Raw genomic sequence first — 25,341 nt, 5'->3', positions numbered from 1 at the left:
AACTCATCATTTTGGTCTCCAATTCTCAAACTCAAATTCTCACCCACGGAGGATTAAATGAGAATCTTTCTTGTTTAACACTGGAATGGGGTGGTGCACTGTTCACTACCCGAAGATACTGCCACATCGGGTCAATGCATAGGGCGACAGAAGCAAGCTTCCAAATCAGCTCCCTTTCTCAAAAATCCATTTAATTTATGGTCCCCAGATAGGGAACGTATGTATCAGTATGTGCTCACAAGTCACCCAAGTGCAAGTATTCACACAAAAAAAAACGTGCCTCAGGATGCGATCTGTCGCAAGATCCTTTCTTTTTTTACACTTGATCTAAGCCAAAAGGCCTAGAGGGGATAACCGGGAAAGGGGTGGACCCAACCATGTCCCCTTCATGAGCACTCACATTACTCATAGGAATGGAAGGAAGGCTGGCAGCCAACCAGCCTCCCATACACTTTCTGGGTGGGTGGCAGTCAGCCACCCATACATACATACAGCACAGGCTAAACCCACATCATCACTTAAAAAAAGGACAGGCGACCATTGCACTCTGATGGAGCATTTAGCAATGCAATCCATAGCCTGGCTTTTGCCTGAACCCCCATCACTCCTCCTCTTGCATATAAGACAATATTTCAGATCTGCATATGAAAACAACACGCCTACCTTTGTTGCACATAGCTGCCTGCCTGTCTCTAGTTACCCCACTGGCTGTAGCTGCGTCCCTTCCGACATGGAATAACACCAACTGTAACGATAAACTGAAAATTAACAGTATAAACCTGCATCATTTTGGACTCTGGTATTTGCTGAATCCGGGTGACCTGACAATCGATGGTGGTGCCGCTGGTGATTCTGGCCTTCTTGGAATTTGTTGGGCCTATGTGTTAGCTCACACATCACTTGGGTATCCATGGTAACTACCACAACATGGTCATCTGCAGTTTACATCTAGCCCGTGGCATTGAATGGCATTTTAAAAGTGCTAAGGGTCCTGGTGCAATAATCCTCCCATGAGGATCAGCCTCAACGGCTTTGTAGATTGCACTCATGTCAGCAACTCCATATACATTTTTTTTTCTTCATGCTTCTTTCTTCATCCTTTTTTCTTTCTGTCATTCAGACTTTCATTCATTCGATCTCTCTCACTCACTTGCTTTAACTCATTTGTTCTCACTCACTCACTCACTCACTCACTCAATCACTCACTCACTCATTCACTCTCACTCACTCTCACTCTCTCACTCACTCGCTCACTAAGTCAGTCTCTCTCTCTCTCTCTCTTTTTCTTTTTATATATATTTTTTTCCGTCTTCTTCTTCTTCTTCTTCTTCTTCTTCTTCTTCAGACCCTGTCATAGCACTAATGCCTTTCCAATACCACCAGCAGATGGAGACACTCCATTGCAACATTGGTTGTGAGCAGCAGTTTCTAAAAACAAATGCCTCATGGCGGATTTCCCATCCATCAATGGATGGTAAATTTTGTTTTTATCATTCACTGACCACAGAAACCAATGCATGGTCAAGCAACAGCAATGACACACCCTTGTGTATAGGCATGAGACCCTCATGTCATTTAACAGGATTCAGCACCACCCACAAGACAGCTACCTGTCATGTCATGTCAAACCTGCACAGGTGTGCTAGATTATTATTATTTAGTTTTATTTTATTTTTTTACACCAATCAGTGTGCAAACATGGTCATTAAAACGCTAAATGAATAGACGTTCATAAACCAGTCAGTGCAACTCATCATTTTGGTCTCCAATTCTCAAACTCAAATTCTCACCCACGGAGGATTAAATGAGAATCTTTCTTGTTTAACACTGGAATGGGGTGGTGCACTGTTCACTACCCGAAGATACTGCCACATCGGGTCAATGCATAGGGCGACAGAAGCAAGCTTCCAAATCAGCTCCCTTTCTCAAAAATCCATTTAATTTATGGTCCCCAGATAGGGAACGTATGTATCAGTATGTGCTCACAAGTCACCCAAGTGCAAGTATTCACACAAAAAAAAACGTGCCTCAGGATGCGATCTGTCGCAAGATCCTTTCTTTTTTTACACTTGATCTAAGCCAAAAGGCCTAGAGGGGATAACCGGGAAAGGGGTGGACCCAACCATGTCCCCTTCATGAGCACTCACATTACTCATAGGAATGGAAGGAAGGCTGGCAGCCAACCAGCCTCCCATACACTTTCTGGGTGGGTGGCAGTCAGCCACCCATACATACATACAGCACAGGCTAAATCCACATCATCACTTAAAAAAAGGACAGGCGACCATTGCACTCTGATGGAGCATTTAGCAATGCAATCCATAGCCTGGCTTTTGCCTGAACCCCCATCACTCCTCCTCTTGCATATAAGACAATATTTCAGATCTGCATATGAAAACAACACGCCTACCTTTGTTGCACATAGCTGCCTGCCTGTCTCTAGTTACCCCACTGGCTGTAGCTGCGTCCCTTCCGACATGGAATAACACCAACTGTAACGATAAACTGAAAATTAACAGTATAAACCTGCATCATTTTGGACTCTGGTATTTGCTGAATCCGGGTGACCTGACAATCGATGGTGGTGCCGCTGGTGATTCTGGCCTTCTTGGAATCTGTTGGGCCTATGTGTTAGCTCACACATCACTTGGGTATCCATGGTAACTACCACAACATGGTCATCTGCAGTTTACATCTAGCCCGTGGCATTGAATGGCATTTTAAAAGTGCTAAGGGTCCTGGTGCAATAATCCTCCCATGAGGATCAGCCTCAACGGCTTTGTAGATTGCACTCATGTCAGCAACTCCATATACATTTTTTTTTCTTCATGCTTCTTTCTTCATCCTTTTTTCTTTCTGTCATTCAGACTTTCATTCATTCGATCTCTCTCACTCACTTGCTTTAACTCATTTGTTCTCACTCACTCACTCACTCACTCAATCACTCACTCACTCATTCACTCTCACTCACTCTCACTCTCTCACTCACTCGCTCACTAAGTCAGTCTCTCTCTCTCTCTCTCTTTTTCTTTTTATATATATTTTTTTCCGTCTTCTTCTTCTTCTTCTTCTTCTTCTTCTTCTTCTTCTTCTTCTTCTTCTTCTTCAGACCCTGTCATAGCACTAATGCCTTTCCAATACCACCAGCAGATGGAGACACTCCATTGCAACATTGGTTGTGAGCAGCAGTTTCTAAAAACAAATGCCTCATGGCGGATTTCCCATCCATCAATGGATGGTAAATTTTGTTTTTATCATTCACTGACCACAGAAACCAATGCATGGTCAAGCAACAGCAATGACACACCCTTGTGTATAGGCATGAGACCCTCATGTCATTTAACAGGATTCAGCACCACCCACAAGACAGCTACCTGTCATGTCATGTCAAACCTGCACAGGTGTGCTAGATTATTATTATTTAGTTTTATTTTATTTTTTTACACCAATCAGTGTGCAAACATGGTCATTAAAACGCTAAATGAATAGACGTTCATAAACCAGTCAGTGCAACTCATCATTTTGGTCTCCAATTCTCAAACTCACATTCTCACCCACGGAGGATTAAATGAGAATCTTTCTTGTTTAACACTGGAATGGGGTGGTGCACTGTTCACTACCCGAAGATACTGCCACATCGGGTCAATGCATAGGGCGACAGAAGCAAGCTTCCAAATCAGCTCCCTTTCTCAAAAATCCATTTAATTTATGGTCCCCAGATAGGGAACGTACGTATCAGTATGTGCTCATAAGTCACCCAAGTGCAAGTATTCACACAAAAAAAAACGTGCCTCAGGATGCGATCTGTCGCAAGATCCTTTCTTTTTTTACACTTGATCTAAGCCAAAAGGCCTAGAGGGGATAACCGGGAAAGGGGTGGACCCAACCATGTCCCCTTCATGAGCACTCACATTACTCATAGGAATGGAAGGAAGGCTGGCAGCCAACCAGCCTCCCATACACTTTCTGGGTGGGTGGCAGTCAGCCACCCATACATACATACAGCACAGGCTAAACCCACATCATCACTTAAAAAAAGGACAGGCGACCATTGCACTCTGATGGAGCATTTAGCAATGCAATCCATAGCCTGGCTTTTGCCTGAACCCCCATCACTCCTCCTCTTGCATATAAGACAATATTTCAGATCTGCATATGAAAACAACACGCCTACCTTTGTTGCACATAGCTGCCTGCCTGTCTCTAGTTACCCCACTGGCTGTAGCTGCGTCCCTTCCGACATGGAATAACACCAACTGTAACGATAAACTGAAAATTAACAGTATAAACCTGCATCATTTTGGACTCTGGTATTTGCTGAATCCGGGTGACCTGACAATCGATGGTGGTGCCGCTGGTGATTCTGGCCTTCTTGGAATCTGTTGGGCCTATGTGTTAGCTCACACATCACTTGGGTATCCATGGTAACTACCACAACATGGTCATCTGCAGTTTACATCTAGCCCGTGGCATTGAATGGCATTTTAAAAGTGCTAAGGGTCCTGGTGCAATAATCCTCCCATGAGGATCAGCCTCAACGGCTTTGTAGATTGCACTCATGTCAGCAACTCCATATACATTTTTTTTTCTTCATGCTTCTTTCTTCATCCTTTTTTCTTTCTGTCATTCAGACTTTCATTCATTCGATCTCTCTCACTCACTTGCTTTAACTCATTTGTTCTCACTCACTCACTCACTCACTCAATCACTCACTCACTCATTCACTCTCACTCACTCTCACTCTCTCACTCACTCGCTCACTAAGTCAGTCTCTCTCTCTCTCTCTCTTTTTCTTTTTATTTATATTTTTTTCCGTCTTCTTCTTCTTCTTCTTCAGACCCTGTCATAGCACTAATGCCTTTCCAATACCACCAGCAGATGGAGACACTCCATTGCAACATTGGTTGTGAGCAGCAGTTTCTAAAAACAAATGCCTCATGGCGGATTTCCCATCCATCAATGGATGGTAAATTTTGTTTTTATCATTCACTGACCACAGAAACCAATGCATGGTCAAGCAACAGCAATGACACACCCTTGTGTATAGGCATGAGACCCTCATGTCATTTAACAGGATTCAGCACCACCCACAAGACAGCTACCTGTCATGTCATGTCAAACCTGCACAGGTGTGCTAGATTATTATTATTTAGTTTTATTTTATTTTTTTACACCAATCAGTGTGCAAACATGGTCATTAAAACGCTAAATGAATAGACGTTCATAAACCAGTCAGTGCAACTCATCATTTTGGTCTCCAATTCTCAAACTCAAATTCTCACCCACGGAGGATTAAATGAGAATCTTTCTTGTTTAACACTGGAATGGGGTGGTGCACTGTTCACTACCCGAAGATACTGCCACATCGGGTCAATGCATAGGGCGACAGAAGCAAGCTTCCAAATCAGCTCCCTTTCTCAAAAATCCATTTAATTTATGGTCCCCAGATAGGGAACGTATGTATCAGTATGTGCTCACAAGTCACCCAAGTGCAAGTATTCACACAAAAAAAAACGTGCCTCAGGATGCGATCTGTCGCAAGATCCTTTCTTTTTTTACACTTGATCTAAGCCAAAAGGCCTAGAGGGGATAACCGGGAAAGGGGTGGACCCAACCATGTCCCCTTCATGAGCACTCACATTACTCATAGGAATGGAAGGAAGGCTGGCAGCCAACCAGCCTCCCATACACTTTCTGGGTGGGTGGCAGTCAGCCACCCATACATACATACAGCACAGGCTAAACCCACATCATCACTTAAAAAAAGGACAGGCGACCATTGCACTCTGATGGAGCATTTAGCAATGCAATCCATAGCCTGGCTTTTGCCTGAACCCCCATCACTCCTCCTCTTGCATATAAGACAATATTTCAGATCTGCATATGAAAACAACACGCCTACCTTTGTTGCACATAGCTGCCTGCCTGTCTCTAGTTACCCCACTGGCTGTAGCTGCGTCCCTTCCGACATGGAATAACACCAACTGTAACGATAAACTGAAAATTAACAGTATAAACCTGCATCATTTTGGACTCTGGTATTTGCTGAATCCGGGTGACCTGACAATCGATGGTGGTGCCGCTGGTGATTCTGGCCTTCTTGGAATCTGTTGGGCCTATGTGTTAGCTCACACATCACTTGGGTATCCATGGTAACTACCACAACATGGTCATCTGCAGTTTACATCTAGCCCGTGGCATTGAATGGCATTTTAAAAGTGCTAAGGGTCCTGGTGCAATAATCCTCCCATGAGGATCAGCCTCAACGGCTTTGTAGATTGCACTCATGTCAGCAACTCCATATACATTTTTTTTTCTTCATGCTTCTTTCTTCATCCTTTTTTCTTTCTGTCATTCAGACTTTCATTCATTCGATCTCTCTCACTCACTTGCTTTAACTCATTTGTTCTCACTCACTCACTCACTCACTCAATCACTCACTCACTCATTCACTCTCACTCACTCTCACTCTCTCACTCACTCGCTCACTAAGTCAGTCTCTCTCTCTCTCTCTCTTTTTCTTTTTATATATATTTTTTTCCGTCTTCTTCTTCTTCTTCTTCTTCTTCTTCTTCTTCAGACCCTGTCATAGCACTAATGCCTTTCCAATACCACCAGCAGATGGAGACACTCCATTGCAACATTGGTTGTGAGCAGCAGTTTCTAAAAACAAATGCCTCATGGCGGATTTCCCATCCATCAATGGATGGTAAATTTTGTTTTTATCATTCACTGACCACAGAAACCAATGCATGGTCAAGCAACAGCAATGACACACCCTTGTGTATAGGCATGAGACCCTCATGTCATTTAACAGGATTCAGCACCACCCACAAGACAGCTACCTGTCATGTCATGTCAAACCTGCACAGGTGTGCTAGATTATTATTATTTAGTTTTATTTTATTTTTTTACACCAATCAGTGTGCAAACATGGTCCTTAAAACGCTAAATGAATAGACGTTCATAAACCAGTCAGTGCAACTCATCATTTTGGTCTCCAATTCTCAAACTCAAATTCTCACCCACGGAGGATTAAATGAGAATCTTTCTTGTTTAACACTGGAATGGGGTGGTGCACTGTTCACTACCCGAAGATACTGCCACATCGGGTCAATGCATAGGGCGACAGAAGCAAGCTTCCAAATCAGCTCCCTTTCTCAAAAATCCATTTAATTTATGGTCCCCAGATAGGGAACGTATGTATCAGTATGTGCTCACAAGTCACCCAAGTGCAAGTATTCACACAAAAAAAAACGTGCCTCAGGATGCGATCTGTCGCAAGATCCTTTCTTTTTTTACACTTGATCTAAGCCAAAAGGCCTAGAGGGGATAACCGGGAAAGGGGTGGACCCAACCATGTCCCCTTCATGAGCACTCACATTACTCATAGGAATGGAAGGAAGGCTGGCAGCCAACCAGCCTCCCATACACTTTCTGGGTGGGTGGCAGTCAGCCACCCATACATACATACAGCACAGGCTAAACCCACATCATCACTTAAAAAAAGGACAGGCGACCATTGCACTCTGATGGAGCATTTAGCAATGCAATCCATAGCCTGGCTTTTGCCTGAACCCCCATCACTCCTCCTCTTGCATATAAGACAATATTTCAGATCTGCATATGAAAACAACACGCCTACCTTTGTTGCACATAGCTGCCTGCCTGTCTCTAGTTACCCCACTGGCTGTAGCTGCGTCCCTTCCGACATGGAATAACACCAACTGTAACGATAAACTGAAAATTAACAGTATAAACCTGCATCATTTTGGACTCTGGTATTTGCTGAATCCGGGTGACCTGACAATCGATGGTGGTGCCGCTGGTGATTCTGGCCTTCTTGGAATCTGTTGGGCCTATGTGTTAGCTCACACATCACTTGGGTATCCATGGTAACTACCACAACATGGTCATCTGCAGTTTACATCTAGCCCGTGGCATTGAATGGCATTTTAAAAGTGCTAAGGGTCCTGGTGCAATAATCCTCCCATGAGGATCAGCCTCAACGGCTTTGTAGATTGCACTCATGTCAGCAACTCCATATACATTTTTTTTTCTTCATGCTTCTTTCTTCATCCTTTTTTCTTTCTGTCATTCAGACTTTCATTCATTCGATCTCTCTCACTCACTTGCTTTAACTCATTTGTTCTCACTCACTCACTCACTCACTCACTCAATCACTCACTCACTCATTCACTCTCACTCACTCTCACTCTCTCACTCACTCGCTCACTAAGTCAGTCTCTCTCTCTCTCTCTCTCTTTTTCTTTTTATATATATTTTTTTCCGTCTTCTTCTTCTTCTTCTTCTTCTTCTTCTTCTTCAGACCCTGTCATAGCACTAATGCCTTTCCAATACCACCAGCAGATGGAGACACTCCATTGCAACATTGGTTGTGAGCAGCAGTTTCTAAAAACAAATGCCTCATGGCGGATTTCCCATCCATCAATGGATGGTAAATTTTGTTTTTATCATTCACTGACCACAGAAACCAATGCATGGTCAAGCAACAGCAATGACACACCCTTGTGTATAGGCATGAGACCCTCATGTCATTTAACAGGATTCAGCACCACCCACAAGACAGCTACCTGTCATGTCATGTCAAACCTGCACAGGTGTGCTAGATTATTATTATTTAGTTTTATTTTATTTTTTTACACCAATCAGTGTGCAAACATGGTCATTAAAACGCTAAATGAATAGACGTTCATAAACCAGTCAGTGCAACTCATCATTTTGGTCTCCAATTCTCAAACTCAAATTCTCACCCACGGAGGATTAAATGAGAATCTTTCTTGTTTAACACTGGAATGGGGTGGTGCACTGTTCACTACCCGAAGATACTGCCACATCGGGTCAATGCATAGGGCGACAGAAGCAAGCTTCCAAATCAGCTCCCTTTCTCAAAAATCCATTTAATTTATGGTCCCCAGATAGGGAACGTATGTATCAGTATGTGCTCACAAGTCACCCAAGTGCAAGTATTCACACAAAAAAAAACGTGCCTCAGGATGCGATCTGTCGCAAGATCCTTTCTTTTTTTACACTTGATCTAAGCCAAAAGGCCTAGAGGGGATAACCGGGAAAGGGGTGGACCCAACCATGTCCCCTTCATGAGCACTCACATTACTCATAGGAATGGAAGGAAGGCTGGCAGCCAACCAGCCTCCCATACACTTTCTGGGTGGGTGGCAGTCAGCCACCCATACATACATACAGCACAGGCTAAACCCACATCATCACTTAAAAAAAGGACAGGCGACCATTGCACTCTGATGGAGCATTTAGCAATGCAATCCATAGCCTGGCTTTTGCCTGAACCCCCATCACTCCTCCTCTTGCATATAAGACAATATTTCAGATCTGCATATGAAAACAACACGCCTACCTTTGTTGCACATAGCTGCCTGCCTGTCTCTAGTTACCCCACTGGCTGTAGCTGCGTCCCTTCCGACATGGAATAACACCAACTGTAACGATAAACTGAAAATTAACAGTATAAACCTGCATCATTTTGGACTCTGGTATTTGCTGAATCCGGGTGACCTGACAATCGATGGTGGTGCCGCTGGTGATTCTGGCCTTCTTGGAATCTGTTGGGCCTATGTGTTAGCTCACACATCACTTGGGTATCCATGGTAACTACCACAACATGGTCATCTGCAGTTTACATCTAGCCCGTGGCATTGAATGGCATTTTAAAAGTGCTAAGGGTCCTGGTGCAATAATCCTCCCATGAGGATCAGCCTCAACGGCTTTGTAGATTGCACTCATGTCAGCAACTCCATATACATTTTTTTTTCTTCATGCTTCTTTCTTCATCCTTTTTTCTTTCTGTCATTCAGACTTTCATTCATTCGATCTCTCTCACTCACTTGCTTTAACTCATTTGTTCTCACTCACTCACTCACTCACTCAATCACTCACTCACTCATTCACTCTCACTCACTCTCACTCTCTCACTCACTCGCTCACTAAGTCAGTCTCTCTCTCTCTCTCTCTTTTTCTTTTTATATATATTTTTTTCCGTCTTCTTCTTCTTCTTCTTCTTCTTCTTCAGACCCTGTCATAGCACTAATGCCTTTCCAATACCACCAGCAGATGGAGACACTCCATTGCAACATTGGTTGTGAGCAGCAGTTTCTAAAAACAAATGCCTCATGGCGGATTTCCCATCCATCAATGGATGGTAAATTTTGTTTTTATCATTCACTGACCACAGAAACCAATGCATGGTCAAGCAACAGCAATGACACACCCTTGTGTATAGGCATGAGACCCTCATGTCATTTAACAGGATTCAGCACCACCCACAAGACAGCTACCTGTCATGTCATGTCAAACCTGCACAGGTGTGCTAGATTATTATTATTTAGTTTTATTTTATTTTTTTACACCAATCAGTGTGCAAACATGGTCATTAAAACGCTAAATGAATAGACGTTCATAAACCAGTCAGTGCAACTCATCATTTTGGTCTCCAATTCTCAAACTCAAATTCTCACCCACGGAGGATTAAATGAGAATCTTTCTTGTTTAACACTGGAATGGGGTGGTGCACTGTTCACTACCCGAAGATACTGCCACATCGGGTCAATGCATAGGGCGACAGAAGCAAGCTTCCAAATCAGCTCCCTTTCTCAAAAATCCATTTAATTTATGGTCCCCAGATAGGGAACGTATGTATCAGTATGTGCTCACAAGTCACCCAAGTGCAAGTATTCACACAAAAAAAAACGTGCCTCAGGATGCGATCTGTCGCAAGATCCTTTCTTTTTTTACACTTGATCTAAGCCAAAAGGCCTAGAGGGGATAACCGGGAAAGGGGTGGACCCAACCATGTCCCCTTCATGAGCACTCACATTACTCATAGGAATGGAAGGAAGGCTGGCAGCCAACCAGCCTCCCATACACTTTCTGGGTGGGTGGCAGTCAGCCACCCATACATACATACAGCACAGGCTAAACCCACATCATCACTTAAAAAAAGGACAGGCGACCATTGCACTCTGATGGAGCATTTAGCAATGCAATCCATAGCCTGGCTTTTGCCTGAACCCCCATCACTCCTCCTCTTGCATATAAGACAATATTTCAGATCTGCATATGAAAACAACACGCCTACCTTTGTTGCACATAGCTGCCTGCCTGTCTCTAGTTACCCCACTGGCTGTAGCTGCGTCCCTTCCGACATGGAATAACACCAACTGTAACGATAAACTGAAAATTAACAGTATAAACCTGCATCATTTTGGACTCTGGTATTTGCTGAATCCGGGTGACCTGACAATCGATGGTGGTGCCGCTGGTGATTCTGGCCTTCTTGGAATCTGTTGGGCCTATGTGTTAGCTCACACATCACTTGGGTATTGTCACGATGCCGGCTGGCAGGTAGTGGATCCTCTGTGCCAGAGAGGGATTGGCGTGGACCGTGCTAGTGGACCGGTTCTTAGCCACTACTGGTTTTCACCAGAGCCCGCCGCAAAGCGGGATGGTCTTGCTGCGGCGGTAGTGACCAGGTCGTATCCACTAGCAATGGCTCACCTCTCTGGCTGCTGAAGATAGGCGCGGTACAAGGGAGTAGGCAAAAGCAAGGTCGGACGTAGCAGAAGGTCGGGGCAGGCAGCAAGGATCGTAGTCAGGGGCAACGGCAGAAGGTCTGGAAACACAGGCAAGGAACACACAAGGAACGCTTTCACTGGCACTAAGGCAACAAGATCCGGCAAGGGAGTGCAGGGGAAGTGAGGTGATATAGGGAAGTGCACAGGTGAACACACTAATTGGAACCACTGCGCCAATCAGCGGCGCAGTGGCCCTTTAAATCGCAGAGACCCGGCGCGCGCGCGCCCTAGGGAGCGGGGCCGCGCGCGCCGGGACAGAACAGACGGAGAGCGAGTCAGGTAGGGGAGCCGGGGTGCGCATCGCGAGCGGGCGCTACCCGCATCGCGAATCGCATCCCGGCTGGCAGCGGAATCGCAGCGCCCCGGGTCAGAGGACGTGACCGGAGCGCTGCCGCGGGGAGAGTGAAGCGAGCGCTCCGGGGAGGAGCGGGGACCCGGAGCGCTCGGCGTAACAGTACCCCCCCCTTGGGTCTCCCCCTCTTCTTAGAGCCTGAGAACCTGAGGAGCAGACTTTTGTCTAGGATGTTGTCCTCAGGTTCCCAGGATCTCTCTTCAGGACCACAACCCTCCCAGTCCACCAAAAAAAAATTTTTCCCTCTGACCTTTTTGGCAGCTAAAATTTCTTTGACCGAGAAGATGTCCGAGGAGCCGGAAACAGGAGTGGGAGGAACAGATTTGGGAGAAAAACGGTTGAGGATGAGTGGTTTGAGAAGAGAGACGTGAAAGGCATTAGGGATACGAAGAGAGGGAGGAAGAAGAAGTTTATAAGAGACAGGATTAATTTGACACAAAATTTTGAAAGGACCAAGATAGCGTGGTCCCAACTTGTAGCTAGGGACACGGAAGCGGACATATTTAGCGGAGAGCCATACCTTGTCTCCAGGGGAAAAAACGGGGGGAGCTCTTCTTTTCTTATCCGCGAACTTCTTCATGCGTGATGAAGCCTGTAAGAGAGAATTTTGGGTCTCTCTCCATATGATGGAAAGGTCACGAGAAATTTCATCCACAGCGGGCAGACCAGAGGGCAAGGGAGTAGGGAGGGGGGGAAGAGGGTGACGGCCGTACACCACGAAAAATGGGGATTTGGAGGAAGACTCAGAGACCCTGAAGTTATACGAGAATTCGGCCCATGGGAGGAGATCTGCCCAGTCATCCTGGCGGGAGGAAACAAAATGTCGCAAATAATCACCCAAGATCTGGTTAATCCTTTCTACTTGTCCATTGGACTGGGGATGATATGCAGAAGAAAAATTTAATTTAATCTTGAGTTGTTTACAGAGAGCCCTCCAGAATTTAGACACGAATTGGACGCCTCTATCCGAGACAATCTGCGTAGGCAACCCGTGAAGATGAAAAATGTGTACAAAAAATTGTTTAGCCAACTGAGGCGCAGAAGGAAGACCAGGAAGAGGGATGAAATGTGCCATTTTGGAGAATCGATCAACGACCACCCAAATAACAGTGTTGCCACGGGAAGGGGGTAAATCAGTAATAAAATCCATACCAATCAGAGACCAAGGCTGTTCGGGGACAGGCAGAGGATGAAGAAAACCAGCGGGCTTCTGGCGAGGAGTCTTATCCCGGGCACAGATAGTGCAGGCTCGCACAAAGTCCACAACATCCGTCTCCAGAGTCGGCCACCAATAGAAGCGGGAGATGAGTTGCACAGATTTCTTGATACCCGCATGACCTGCGAGATGGGAGGAGTGACCCCATTTGAGGATTCCGAGGCGTTGGCGAGGAGAAACAAAGGTCTTTCCTGGAGGAGTCTGCCTGATGGAGGCAGGAGAAGTGGAGATCAGGCAGTCAGGTGGAATGATGTGTTGCGGAGAGAGTTCAACTTCTGAGGCATCCGAGGAACGAGAGAGAGCATCGGCCCTAATGTTCTTATCGGCAGGACGAAAGTGAATCTCAAAATTAAATCGGGCAAAGAACAGAGACCACCGGGCCTGGCGAGGATTCAGCCGTTGGGCAGACTGGAGGTAGGAGAGGTTCTTGTGGTCGGTGTAGATAATAACAGGAGAACTTGATCCCTCCAGCAGATGCCTCCATTCCTCAAGTGCTAATTTAATGGCTAGAAGCTCTCGATCCCCGATGGAGTAGTTCCTCTCCGCTGGAGAGAAGGTCCTAGAGAAAAAACCACAAGTGACAGCATGCCCGGAAGAATTTTTTTGTAGAAGAACAGCTCCAGCTCCCACTGAGGAGGCATCAACCTCCAATAGGAAGGGTTTGGAAGGGTCAGGTCTGGAGAGGACGGGAGCCGAAGAAAAGGCAGACTTGAGTCGTTTAAAGGCGTCTTCTGCTTGAAGGGGCCAGGACTTGGGATCAGCATTTTTTTTGGTTAAAGCCACGATAGGAGCCACAATGGTAGAAAAATGTGGAATAAATTGCCTGTAATAATTGGCGAACCCCAAAAAGCGTTGGATAGCACGGAGTCCGGAGGGGCGTGGCCAATCTAAGACGGCAGAGAGTTTGTCTGGATCCATCTGTAGTCCCTGGCCAGAGACCAAATATCCTAGAAAAGGAAGAGATTGGCATTCAAACAGACATTTCTCAATTTTGGCATAGAGTTGGTTGTCACGAAGTCTCTGAAGAACCATACGGACATGCTGGCGGTGTTCTTCTAGATTGGCAGAAAAAATTAGGATATCGTCCAGATATACAACAACACAGGAGTATAACAGATCACGAAAAATTTCATTGACAAAGTCTTGGAAGACGGCAGGGGCGTTGCACAGTCCAAAGGGCATGACCAGATACTCAAAGTGTCCATCTCTGGTGTTAAATGCCGTTTTCCACTCGTCCCCCTCTCTGATGCGGATGAGGTTATAGGCGCCTCTTAAGTCCAATTTAGTGAAGATGTGGGCACCTTGGAGGCGATCAAAGAGTTCAGAGATGAGGGGTAAGGGGTAGCGGTTCTTAACCGTGATTTTATTAAGACCGCGGTAGTCAATGCAAGGACGTAGGGAGCCATCTTTTTTGGACACAAAGAAAAATCCAGCTCCGGCAGGAGAGGAGGATTTACGGATAAAGCCCTTTTTTAGATTCTCCTGGACGTATTCGGACATGGCAAGAGTCTCTGGGGCAGAGAGAGGATAAATTCTGCCCCGGGGTGGAGTAGTGCCCGGGAGGAGGTCGATAGGGCAATCATAAGGCCTGTGAGGAGGTAGAGTCTCAGCTTGTTTTTTGCAGAAAACATCCGCGAAGTCCATATAGGCCTTAGGGAGACCGGTTACTGGAGGAACCACAGAGTTACGGCAAGGGTTACTGGGAACCGGTTTTAGACAGTTCTTGGAACAAGAGGACCCCCAACTCTTGATCTCCCCAGTGGACCAATCCAGGGTAGGGGAATGAAGTTGAAGCCAGGGAAGTCCAAGGAGAATTTCCGAGGTGCAATTGGGGAGGACCAAAAGTTCAATCCTCTCATGATGAGATCCGATGCTCATAAGAAGGGGCTCCGTGCGGAAACGTATGGTACAGTCCAATCTTTCATTATTTACACAATTGATGTAGAGGGGTCTGGCGAGACTGGTCACCGGGATGTTGAACCTGTTGACGAGAGAGGCCAAAATAAAATTTCCTGCAGATCCAGAGTCCAAGAAGGCCACTGTAGAGAAGGAGAAGGCAGAGGCAGACATCCGCACAGGCACAGTAAGACGTGGAGAAGCAGAGTAGACATCAAGGACTGTCTCACCTTTGTGCGGAGTCAGCGTACGTCTTTCCAGGCGGGGAGGACGGATAGGACAATCTCTCAGGAAGTGTTCGGTACTAGCACAGTACAGGCAGAGGTTCTCCATACGGCGTCGTGTCCTCTCTTGAGGTGTCAGGCGAGACCGGTCGACCTGCATAGCCTCCACGGCGGGAGGCACAGGAACAGATTGCAGGGGACCAGAGGAGAGAGGAGCCGATGAGAAGAAACGCCTCGTGCGAACAGAGTCCATATCTTGGCGGAGTTCCTGACGCCTTTCGGAAAAACGCATGTCAATGCGAGTGGCTAGGTGAATAAGTTCATGTAGATTAGCAGGAATTTCTCGTGCGGCCAGAACATCTTTAATGTTGCTGGATAGGCCTTTTTTGAAGGTCGCGCAGAGGGCCTCATTATTCCAGGACAATTCTGAAGCAAGAGTACGGAATTGTACGGCATACTCGCCAACGGAAGAATTACCCTGGACCAGGTTCAACAGGGCAGTCTCAGCAGAAGAGGCTCGGGCAGGTTCCTCAAAGACACTTCGGATTTCCGAGAAGAAGGAGTGTACAGAGGCAGTGACGGGGTCATTGCGGTCCCAGAGCGGTGTGGCCCATGACAGGGCTTTTCCGGACAGAAGGCTGACTACGAAAGCCACCTTAGACCTTTCAGTGGGAAACAGGTCCGACATCATCTCCAGATGCAGGGAACATTGGGAAAGAAAGCCACGGCAAAACTTAGAGTCCCCATCAAATTTATCCGGCAAGGATAAGCGTATCCCAGGAGCGGCCACTCGCTGCGGAGGAGGTGCAGGAGCTGGCGGAGGAGATGACTGCTGAAGCTGTGGTAGTAACTGTTGTAGCATAACGGTCAGTTGAGACAGCTGTTGGCCTTGTTGCGCTATCTGTTGTGACTGCTGGGCGACCACCGTGGTGAGGTCAGCGACAACTGGCAGAGGAACTTCAGCGGGATCCATGGCCGGATCTACTGTCACGATGCCGGCTGGCAGGTAGTGGATCCTCTGTGCCAGAGAGGGATTGGCGTGGACCGTGCTAGTGGACCGGTTCTAAGCCACTACTGGTTTTCACCAGAGCCCGCCGCAAAGCGGGATGGTCTTGCTGCGGCGGTAGTGACCAGGTCGTATCCACTAGCAACGGCTCACCTCTCTGGCTGCTGAAGATAGGCGCGGTACAAGGGAGTAGGCAAAAGCAAGGTCGGACGTAGCAGAAGGTCGGGGCAGGCAGCAAGGATCGTAGTCAGGGGCAACGGCAGAAGGTCTGGAAACACAGGCAAGGAACACACAAGGAACGCTTTCACTGGCACTAAGGCAACAAGATCCGGCAAGGGAGTGCAGGGGAAGTGAGGTGATATAGGGAAGTGCACAGGTGAACACACTAATTGGAACCACTGCGCCAATCAGCGGCGCAGTGGCCCTTTAAATCGCAGAGACCCGGCGCGCGCGCGCCCTAGGGAGCGGGGCCGCGCGCGCCGGGACAGAACAGACGGAGAGCGAGTCAGGTAGGGGAGCCGGGGTGCGCATCGCGAGCGGGCGCTACCCGCATCGCGAATCGCATCCCGGCTGGCAGCGGAATCGCAGCGCCCCGGGTCAGAGGACGTGACCGGAGCGCTGCCGCGGGGAGAGTGAAGCGAGCGCTCCGGGGAGGAGCGGGGACCCGGAGCGCTCGGCGTAACAGGTATCCATGGTAACTACCACAACATGGTCATCTGCAGTTTACATCTAGCCCGTGGCATTGAATGGCATTTTAAAAGTGCTAAGGGTCCTGGTGCAATAATCCTCCCATGAGGATCAGCCTCAACGGCTTTGTAGATTGCACTCATGTCAGCAACTCCATATACATTTTTTTTTCTTCATGCTTCTTTCTTCATCCTTTTTTCTTTCTGTCATTCAGACTTTCATTCATTCGATCTCTCTCACTCACTTGCTTTAACTCATTTGTTCTCACTCACTCACTCACTCACTCACTCAATCACTCACTCACTCATTCACTCTCACTCACTCTCACTCTCTCACTCACTCGCTCACTAAGTCAGTCTCTCTCTCTCTCTCTCTTTTTCTTTTTATATATATTTTTTTCCGTCTTCTTCTTCTTCTTCTTCTTCTTCTTCTTCTTCTTCTTCTTCAGACCCTGTCATAGCACTAATGCCTTTCCAATACCACCAGCAGATGGAGACACTCCATTGCAACATTGGTTGTGAGCAGCAGTTTCTAAAAACAAATGCCTCATGGCGGATTTCCCATCCATCAATGGATGGTAAATTTTGTTTTTATCATTCACTGACCACAGAAACCAATGCATGGTCAAGCAACAGCAATGACACACCCTTGTGTATAGGCATGAGACCCTCATGTCATTTAACAGGATTCAGCACCACCCACAAGACAGCTACCTGTCATGTCATGTCAAACCTGCACAGGTGTGCTAGATTATTATTATTTAGTTTTATTTTATTTTTTTACACCAATCAGTGTGCAAACATGGTCCTTAAAACGCTAAATGAATAGACGTTCATAAACCAGTCAGTGCAACTCATCATTTTGGTCTCCAATTCTCAAACTCAAATTCTCACCCACGGAGGATTAAATGAGAATCTTTCTTGTTTAACACTGGAATGGGGTGGTGCACTGTTCACTACCCGAAGATACTGCCACATCGGGTCAATGCATAGGGCGACAGAAGCAAGCTTCCAAATCAGCTCCCTTTCTCAAAAATCCATTTAATTTATGGTCCCCAGATAGGGAACGTATGTATCAGTATGTGCTCACAAGTCACCCAAGTGCAAGTATTCACACAAAAAAAAACGTGCCTCAGGATGCGATCTGTCGCAAGATCCTTTCTTTTTTTACACTTGATCTAAGCCAAAAGGCCTAGAGGGGATAACCGGGAAAGGGGTGGACCCAACCATGTCCCCTTCATGAGCACTCACATTACTCATAGGAATGGAAGGAAGGCTGGCAGCCAACCAGCCTCCCATACACTTTCTGGGTGGGTGGCAGTCAGCCACCCATACATACATACAGCACAGGCTAAACCCACATCATCACTTAAAAAAAGGACAGGCGACCATTGCACTCTGATGGAGCATTTAGCAATGCAATCCATAGCCTGGCTTTTGCCTGAACCCCCATCACTCCTCCTCTTGCATATAAGACAATATTTCAGATCTGCATATGAAAACAACACGCCTACCTTTGTTGCACATAGCTGCCTGCCTGTCTCTAGTTACCCCACTGGCTGTAGCTGCGTCCCTTCCGACATGGAATAACACCAACTGTAACGATAAACTGAAAATTAACAGTATAAACCTGCATCATTTTGGACTCTGGTATTTGCTGAATCCGGGTGACCTGACAATCGATGGTGGTGCCGCTGGTGATTCTGGCCTTCTTGGAATCTGTTGGGCCTATGTGTTAGCTCACACATCACTTGGGTATCCATGGTAACTACCACAACATGGTCATCTGCAGTTTACATCTAGCCCGTGGCATTGAATGGCATTTTAAAAGTGCTAAGGGTCCTGGTGCAATAATCCTCCCATGAGGATCAGCCTCAACGGCTTTGTAGATTGCACTCATGTCAGCAACTCCATATACATTTTTTTTTCTTCATGCTTCTTTCTTCATCCTTTTTTCTTTCTGTCATTCAGACTTTCATTCATTCGATCTCTCTCACTCACTTGCTTTAACTCATTTGTTCTCACTCACTCACTCACTCACTCAATCACTCACTCACTCATTCACTCTCACTCACTCTCACTCTCTCACTCACTCGCTCACTAAGTCAGTCTCTCTCTCTCTCTCTCTTTTTCTTTTTATATATATTTTTTTCCGTCTTCTTCTTCTTCTTCTTCTTCTTCTTCTTCAGACCCTGTCATAGCACTAATGCCTTTCCAATACCACCAGCAGATGGAGACACTCCATTGCAACATTGGTTGTGAGCAGCAGTTTCTAAAAACAAATGCCTCATGGCGGATTTCCCATCCATCAATGGATGGTAAATTTTGTTTTTATCATTCACTGACCACAGAAACCAATGCATGGTCAAGCAACAGCAATGACACACCCTTGTGTATAGGCATGAGACCCTCATGTCATTTAACAGGATTCAGCACCACCCACAAGACAGCTACCTGTCATGTCATGTCAAACCTGCACAGGTGTGCTAGATTATTATTATTTAGTTTTATTTTATTTTTTTACACCAATCAGTGTGCAAACATGGTCATTAAAACGCTAAATGAATAGACGTTCATAAACCAGTCAGTGCAACTCATCATTTTGGTCTCCAATTCTCAAACTCAAATTCTCACCCACGGAGGATTAAATGAGAATCTTTCTTGTTTAACACTGGAATGGGGTGGTGCACTGTTCACTACCCGAAGATACTGCCACATCGGGTCAATGCATAGGGCGACAGAAGCAAGCTTCCAAATCAGCTCCCTTTCTCAAAAATCCATTTAATTTATGGTCCCCAGATAGGGAACGTATGTATCAGTATGTGCTCACAAGTCACCCAAGTGCAAGTATTCACACAAAAAAAAACGTGCCTCAGGATGCGATCTGTCGCAAGATCCTTTCTTTTTTTACACTTGATCTAAGCCAAAAGGCCTAGAGGGGATAACCGGGAAAGGGGTGGACCCAACCATGTCCCCTTCATGAGCACTCACATTACTCATAGGAATGGAAGGAAGGCTGGCAGCCAACCAGCCTCCCATACACTTTCTGGGTGGGTGGCAGTCAGCCACCCATACATACATACAGCACAGGCTAAACCCACATCATCACTTAAAAAAAGGACAGGCGACCATTGCACTCTGATGGAGCATTTAGCAATGCAATCCATAGCCTGGCTTTTGCCTGAACCCCCATCACTCCTCCTCTTGCATATAAGACAATATTTCAGATCTGCATATGAAAACAACACGCCTACCTTTGTTGCACATAGCTGCCTGCCTGTCTCTAGTTACCCCACTGGCTGTAGCTGCGTCCCTTCCGACATGGAATAACACCAACTGTAACGATAAACTGAAAATTAACAGTATAAACCTGCATCATTTTGGACTCTGGTATTTGCTGAATCCGGGTGACCTGACAATCGATGGTGGTGCCGCTGGTGATTCTGGCCTTCTTGGAATCTGTTGGGCCTATGTGTTAGCTCACACATCACTTGGGTATCCATGGTAACTACCACAACATGGTCATCTGCAGTTTACATCTAGCCCGTGGCATTGAATGGCATTTTAAAAGTGCTAAGGGTCCTGGTGCAATAATCCTCCCATGAGGATCAGCCTCAACGGCTTTGTAGATTGCACTCATGTCAGCAACTCCATATACATTTTTTTTTCTTCATGCTTCTTTCTTCATCCTTTTTTCTTTCTGTCATTCAGACTTTCATTCATTCGATCTCTCTCACTCACTTGCTTTAACTCATTTGTTCTCACTCACTCACTCACTCACTCACTCAATCACTCACTCACTCATTCACTCTCACTCACTCTCACTCTCTCACTCACTCGCTCACTAAGTCAGTCTCTCTCTCTCTCTCTTTTTCTTTTTATATATATTTTTTTCCGTCTTCTTCTTCTTCTTCTTCTTCTTCTTCTTCTTCTTCAGACCCTGTCATAGCACTAATGCCTTTCCAATACCACCAGCAGATGGAGACACTCCATTGCAACATTGGTTGTGAGCAGCAGTTTCTAAAAAAAAATGCCTCATGGCGGATTTCCCATCCATCAATGGATGGTAAATTTTGTTTTTATCATTCACTGACCACAGAAACCAATGCATGGTCAAGCAACAGCAATGACACACCCTTGTGTATAGGCATGAGACCCTCATGTCATTTAACAGGATTCAGCACCACCCACAAGACAGCTACCTGTCATGTCATGTCAAACCTGCACAGGTGTGCTAGATTATTATTATTTAGTTTTATTTTATTTTTTTACACCAATCAGTGTGCAAACATGGTCATTAAAACGCTAAATGAATAGACGTTCATAAACCAGTCAGTGCAACTCATCATTTTGGTCTCCAATTCTCAAACTCAAATTCTCACCCACGGAGGATTAAATGAGAATCTTTCTTGTTTAACACTGGAATGGGGTGGTGCACTGTTCACTACCCGAAGATACTGCCACATCGGGTCAATGCATAGGGCGACAGAAGCAAGCTTCCAAATCAGCTCCCTTTCTCAAAAATCCATTTAATTTATGGTCCCCAGATAGGGAACGTATGTATCAGTATGTGCTCACAAGTCACCCAAGTGCAAGTATTCACACAAAAAAAAACGTGCCTCAGGATGCGATCTGTCGCAAGATCCTTTCTTTTTTTACACTTGATCTAAGCCAAAAGGCCTAGAGGGGATAACCGGGAAAGGGGTGGACCCAACCATGTCCCCTTCATGAGCACTCACATTACTCATAGGAATGGAAGGAAGGCTGGCAGCCAACCAGCCTCCCATACACTTTCTGGGTGGGTGGCAGTCAGCCACCCATACATACATACAGCACAGGCTAAACCCACATCATCACTTAAAAAAAGGACAGGCGACCATTGCACTCTGATGGAGCATTTAGCAATGCAATCCATAGCCTGGCTTTTGCCTGAACCCCCATCACTCCTCCTCTTGCATATAAGACAATATTTCAGATCTGCATATGAAAACAACACGCCTACCTTTGTTGCACATAGCTGCCTGCCTGTCTCTAGTTACCCCACTGGCTGTAGCTGCGTCCCTTCCGACATGGAATAACACCAACTGTAACGATAAACTGAAAATTAACAGTATAAACCTGCATCATTTTGGACTCTGGTATTTGCTGAATCCGGGTGACCTGACAATCGATGGTGGTGCCGCTGGTGATTCTGGCCTTCTTGGAATCTGTTGGGCCTATGTGTTAGCTCACACATCACTTGGGTATCCATGGTAACTACCACAACATGGTCATCTGCAGTTTACATCTAGCCCGTGGCATTGAATGGCATTTTAAAAGTGCTAAGGGTCCTGGTGCAATAATCCTCCCATGAGGATCAGCCTCAACGGCTTTGTAGATTGCACTCATGTCAGCAACTCCATATACATTTTTTTTTCTTCATGCTTCTTTCTTCATCCTTTTTTCTTTCTGTCATTCAGACTTTCATTCATTCGATCTCTCTCACTCACTTGCTTTAACTCATTTGTTCTCACTCACTCACTCACTCACTCAATCACTCACTCACTCATTCACTCTCACTCACTCTCACTCTCTCACTCACTCGCTCACTAAGTCAGTCTCTCTCTCTCTCTCTCTCTTTTTCTTTTTATATATATTTTTTTCCGTCTTCTTCTTCTTCTTCTTCTTCTTCTTCTTCTTCTTCTTCTTCTTCTTCTTCTTCTTCTTCAGACCCTGTCATAGCACTAATGCCTTTCCAATACCACCAGCAGATGGAGACACTCCATTGCAACATTGGTTGTGAGCAGCAGTTTCTAAAAACAAATGCCTCATGGCGGATTTCCCATCCATCAATGGATGGTAAATTTTGTTTTTATCATTCACTGACCACAGAAACCAATGCATGGTCAAGCAACAGCAATGACACACCCTTGTGTATAGGCATGAGACCCTCATGTCATTTAACAGGATTCAGCACCACCCACAAGACAGCTACCTGTCATGTCATGTCAAACCTGCACAGGTGTGCTAGATTATTATTATTTAGTTTTATTTTATTTTTTTACACCAATCAGTGTGCAAACATGGTCCTTAAAACGCTAAATGAATAGACGTTCATAAACCAGTCAGTGCAACTCATCATTTTGGTCTCCAATTCTCAAACTCAAATTCTCACCCACGGAGGATTAAATGAGAATCTTTCTTGTTTAACACTGGAATGGGGTGGTGCACTGTTCACTACCCGAAGATACTGCCACATCGGGTCAATGCATAGGGCGACAGAAGCAAGCTTCCAAATCAGCTCCCTTTCTCAAAAATCCATTTAATTTATGGTCCCCAGATAGGGAACGTATGTATCAGTATGTGCTCACAAGTCACCCAAGTGCAAGTATTCACACAAAAAAAAACGTGCCTCAGGATGCGATCTGTCGCAAGATCCTTTCTTTTTTTACACTTGATCTAAGCCAAAAGGCCTAGAGGGGATAACCGGGAAAGGGGTGGACCCAACCATGTCCCCTTCATGAGCACTCACATTACTCATAGGAATGGAAGGAAGGCTGGCAGCCAACCAGCCTCCCATACACTTTCTGGGTGGGTGGCAGTCAGCCACCCATACATACATACAGCACAGGCTAAACCCACATCATCACTTAAAAAAAGGACAGGCGACCATTGCACTCTGATGGAGCATTTAGCAATGCAATCCATAGCCTGGCTTTTGCCTGAACCCCCATCACTCCTCCTCTTGCATATAAGACAATATTTCAGATCTGCATATGAAAACAACACGCCTACCTTTGTTGCACATAGCTGCCTGCCTGTCTCTAGTTACCCCACTGGCTGTAGCTGCGTCCCTTCCGACATGGAATAACACCAACTGTAACGATAAACTGAAAATTAACAGTATAAACCTGCATCATTTTGGACTCTGGTATTTGCTGAATCCGGGTGACCTGACAATCGATGGTGGTGCCGCTGGTGATTCTGGCCTTCTTGGAATCTGTTGGGCCTATGTGTTAGCTCACACATCACTTGGGTATCCATGGTAACTACCACAACATGGTCATCTGCAGTTTACATCTAGCCCGTGGCATTGAATGGCATTTTAAAAGTGCTAAGGGTCCTGGTGCAATAATCCTCCCATGAGGATCAGCCTCAACGGCTTTGTAGATTGCACTCATGTCAGCAACTCCATATACATTTTTTTTTCTTCATGCTTCTTTCTTCATCCTTTTTTCTTTCTGTCATTCAGACTTTCATTCATTCGATCTCTCTCACTCACTTGCTTTAACTCATTTGTTCTCACTCACTCACTCACTCACTCAATCACTCACTCACTCATTCACTCTCACTCACTCTCACTCTCTCACTCACTCGCTCACTAAGTCAGTCTCTCTCTCTCTCTCTTTTTCTTTTTATATATATTTTTTTCCGTCTTCTTCTTCTTCTTCTTCTTCTTCTTCAGACCCTGTCATAGCACTAATGCCTTTCCAATACCACCAGCAGATGGAGACACTCCATTGCAACATTGGTTGTGAGCAGCAGTTTCTAAAAACAAATGCCTCATGGCGGATTTCCCATCCATCAATGGATGGTAAATTTTGTTTTTATCATTCACTGACCACAGAAACCAATGCATGGTCAAGCAACAGCAATGACACACCCTTGTGTATAGGCATGAGACCCTCATGTCATTTAACAGGATTCAGCACCACCCACAAGACAGCTACCTGTCATGTCATGTCAAACCTGCACAGGTGTGCTAGATTATTATTATTTAGTTTTATTTTATTTTTTTACACCAATCAGTGTGCAAACATGGTCATTAAAACGCTAAATGAATAGACGTTCATAAACCAGTCAGTGCAACTCATCATTTTGGTCTCCAATTCTCAAACTCAAATTCTCACCCACGGAGGATTAAATGAGAATCTTTCTTGTTTAACACTGGAATGGGGTGGTGCACTGTTCACTACCCGAAGATACTGCCACATCGGGTCAATGCATAGGGCGACAGAAGCAAGCTTCCAAATCAGCTCCCTTTCTCAAAAATCCATTTAATTTATGGTCCCCAGATAGGGAACGTATGTATCAGTATGTGCTCACAAGTCACCCAAGTGCAAGTATTCACACAAAAAAAAACGTGCCTCAGGATGCGATCTGTCGCAAGATCCTTTCTTTTTTTACACTTGATCTAAGCCAAAAGGCCTAGAGGGGATAACCGGGAAAGGGGTGGACCCAACCATGTCCCCTTCATGAGCACTCACATTACTCATAGGAATGGAAGGAAGGCTGGCAGCCAACCAGCCTCCCATACACTTTCTGGGTGGGTGGCAGTCAGCCACCCATACATAC

At 45.7% G+C, this 25,341-nt stretch overlaps 12 pseudogenes; all 12 read right to left on the bottom strand.

Annotated features, from left to right (window-relative positions):
• Window positions 1-88: 88 nt before the first annotated feature.
• On the bottom strand, window positions 89-352 carry LOC130328054 (U2 spliceosomal RNA; annotated as a pseudogene).
• A 1,483-nt stretch (window positions 353-1,835) lies between these two features.
• LOC130328053 (U2 spliceosomal RNA) lies at window positions 1,836-2,099 on the bottom strand (annotated as a pseudogene).
• Window positions 2,100-3,599: 1,500 nt separating this feature from the next.
• On the bottom strand, window positions 3,600-3,863 carry LOC130328040 (U2 spliceosomal RNA; annotated as a pseudogene).
• A 1,464-nt stretch (window positions 3,864-5,327) lies between these two features.
• Window positions 5,328-5,591, bottom strand: LOC130328052 (U2 spliceosomal RNA; annotated as a pseudogene).
• Window positions 5,592-7,070: 1,479 nt separating this feature from the next.
• Window positions 7,071-7,334, bottom strand: LOC130328051 (U2 spliceosomal RNA; annotated as a pseudogene).
• A 1,485-nt stretch (window positions 7,335-8,819) lies between these two features.
• Window positions 8,820-9,083, bottom strand: LOC130328050 (U2 spliceosomal RNA; annotated as a pseudogene).
• Window positions 9,084-10,556: 1,473 nt separating this feature from the next.
• On the bottom strand, window positions 10,557-10,820 carry LOC130328048 (U2 spliceosomal RNA; annotated as a pseudogene).
• Window positions 10,821-17,946: 7,126 nt separating this feature from the next.
• LOC130328047 (U2 spliceosomal RNA) lies at window positions 17,947-18,210 on the bottom strand (annotated as a pseudogene).
• A 1,476-nt stretch (window positions 18,211-19,686) lies between these two features.
• On the bottom strand, window positions 19,687-19,950 carry LOC130328045 (U2 spliceosomal RNA; annotated as a pseudogene).
• A 1,484-nt stretch (window positions 19,951-21,434) lies between these two features.
• On the bottom strand, window positions 21,435-21,698 carry LOC130328044 (U2 spliceosomal RNA; annotated as a pseudogene).
• Window positions 21,699-23,206: 1,508 nt separating this feature from the next.
• On the bottom strand, window positions 23,207-23,470 carry LOC130328043 (U2 spliceosomal RNA; annotated as a pseudogene).
• A 1,471-nt stretch (window positions 23,471-24,941) lies between these two features.
• On the bottom strand, window positions 24,942-25,205 carry LOC130328042 (U2 spliceosomal RNA; annotated as a pseudogene).
• Window positions 25,206-25,341: the final 136 nt, after the last annotated feature.

Source organism: Hyla sarda, unplaced genomic scaffold (assembly GCF_029499605.1).
Source record: "Hyla sarda isolate aHylSar1 unplaced genomic scaffold, aHylSar1.hap1 scaffold_304, whole genome shotgun sequence".
NCBI classification, from domain to species: Eukaryota; Metazoa; Chordata; class Amphibia; order Anura; family Hylidae; genus Hyla; species Hyla sarda.
The sequence above is the reverse complement of the archived record's forward strand: the minus strand, read 5'-3'. Positions and strand labels throughout refer to the sequence as shown.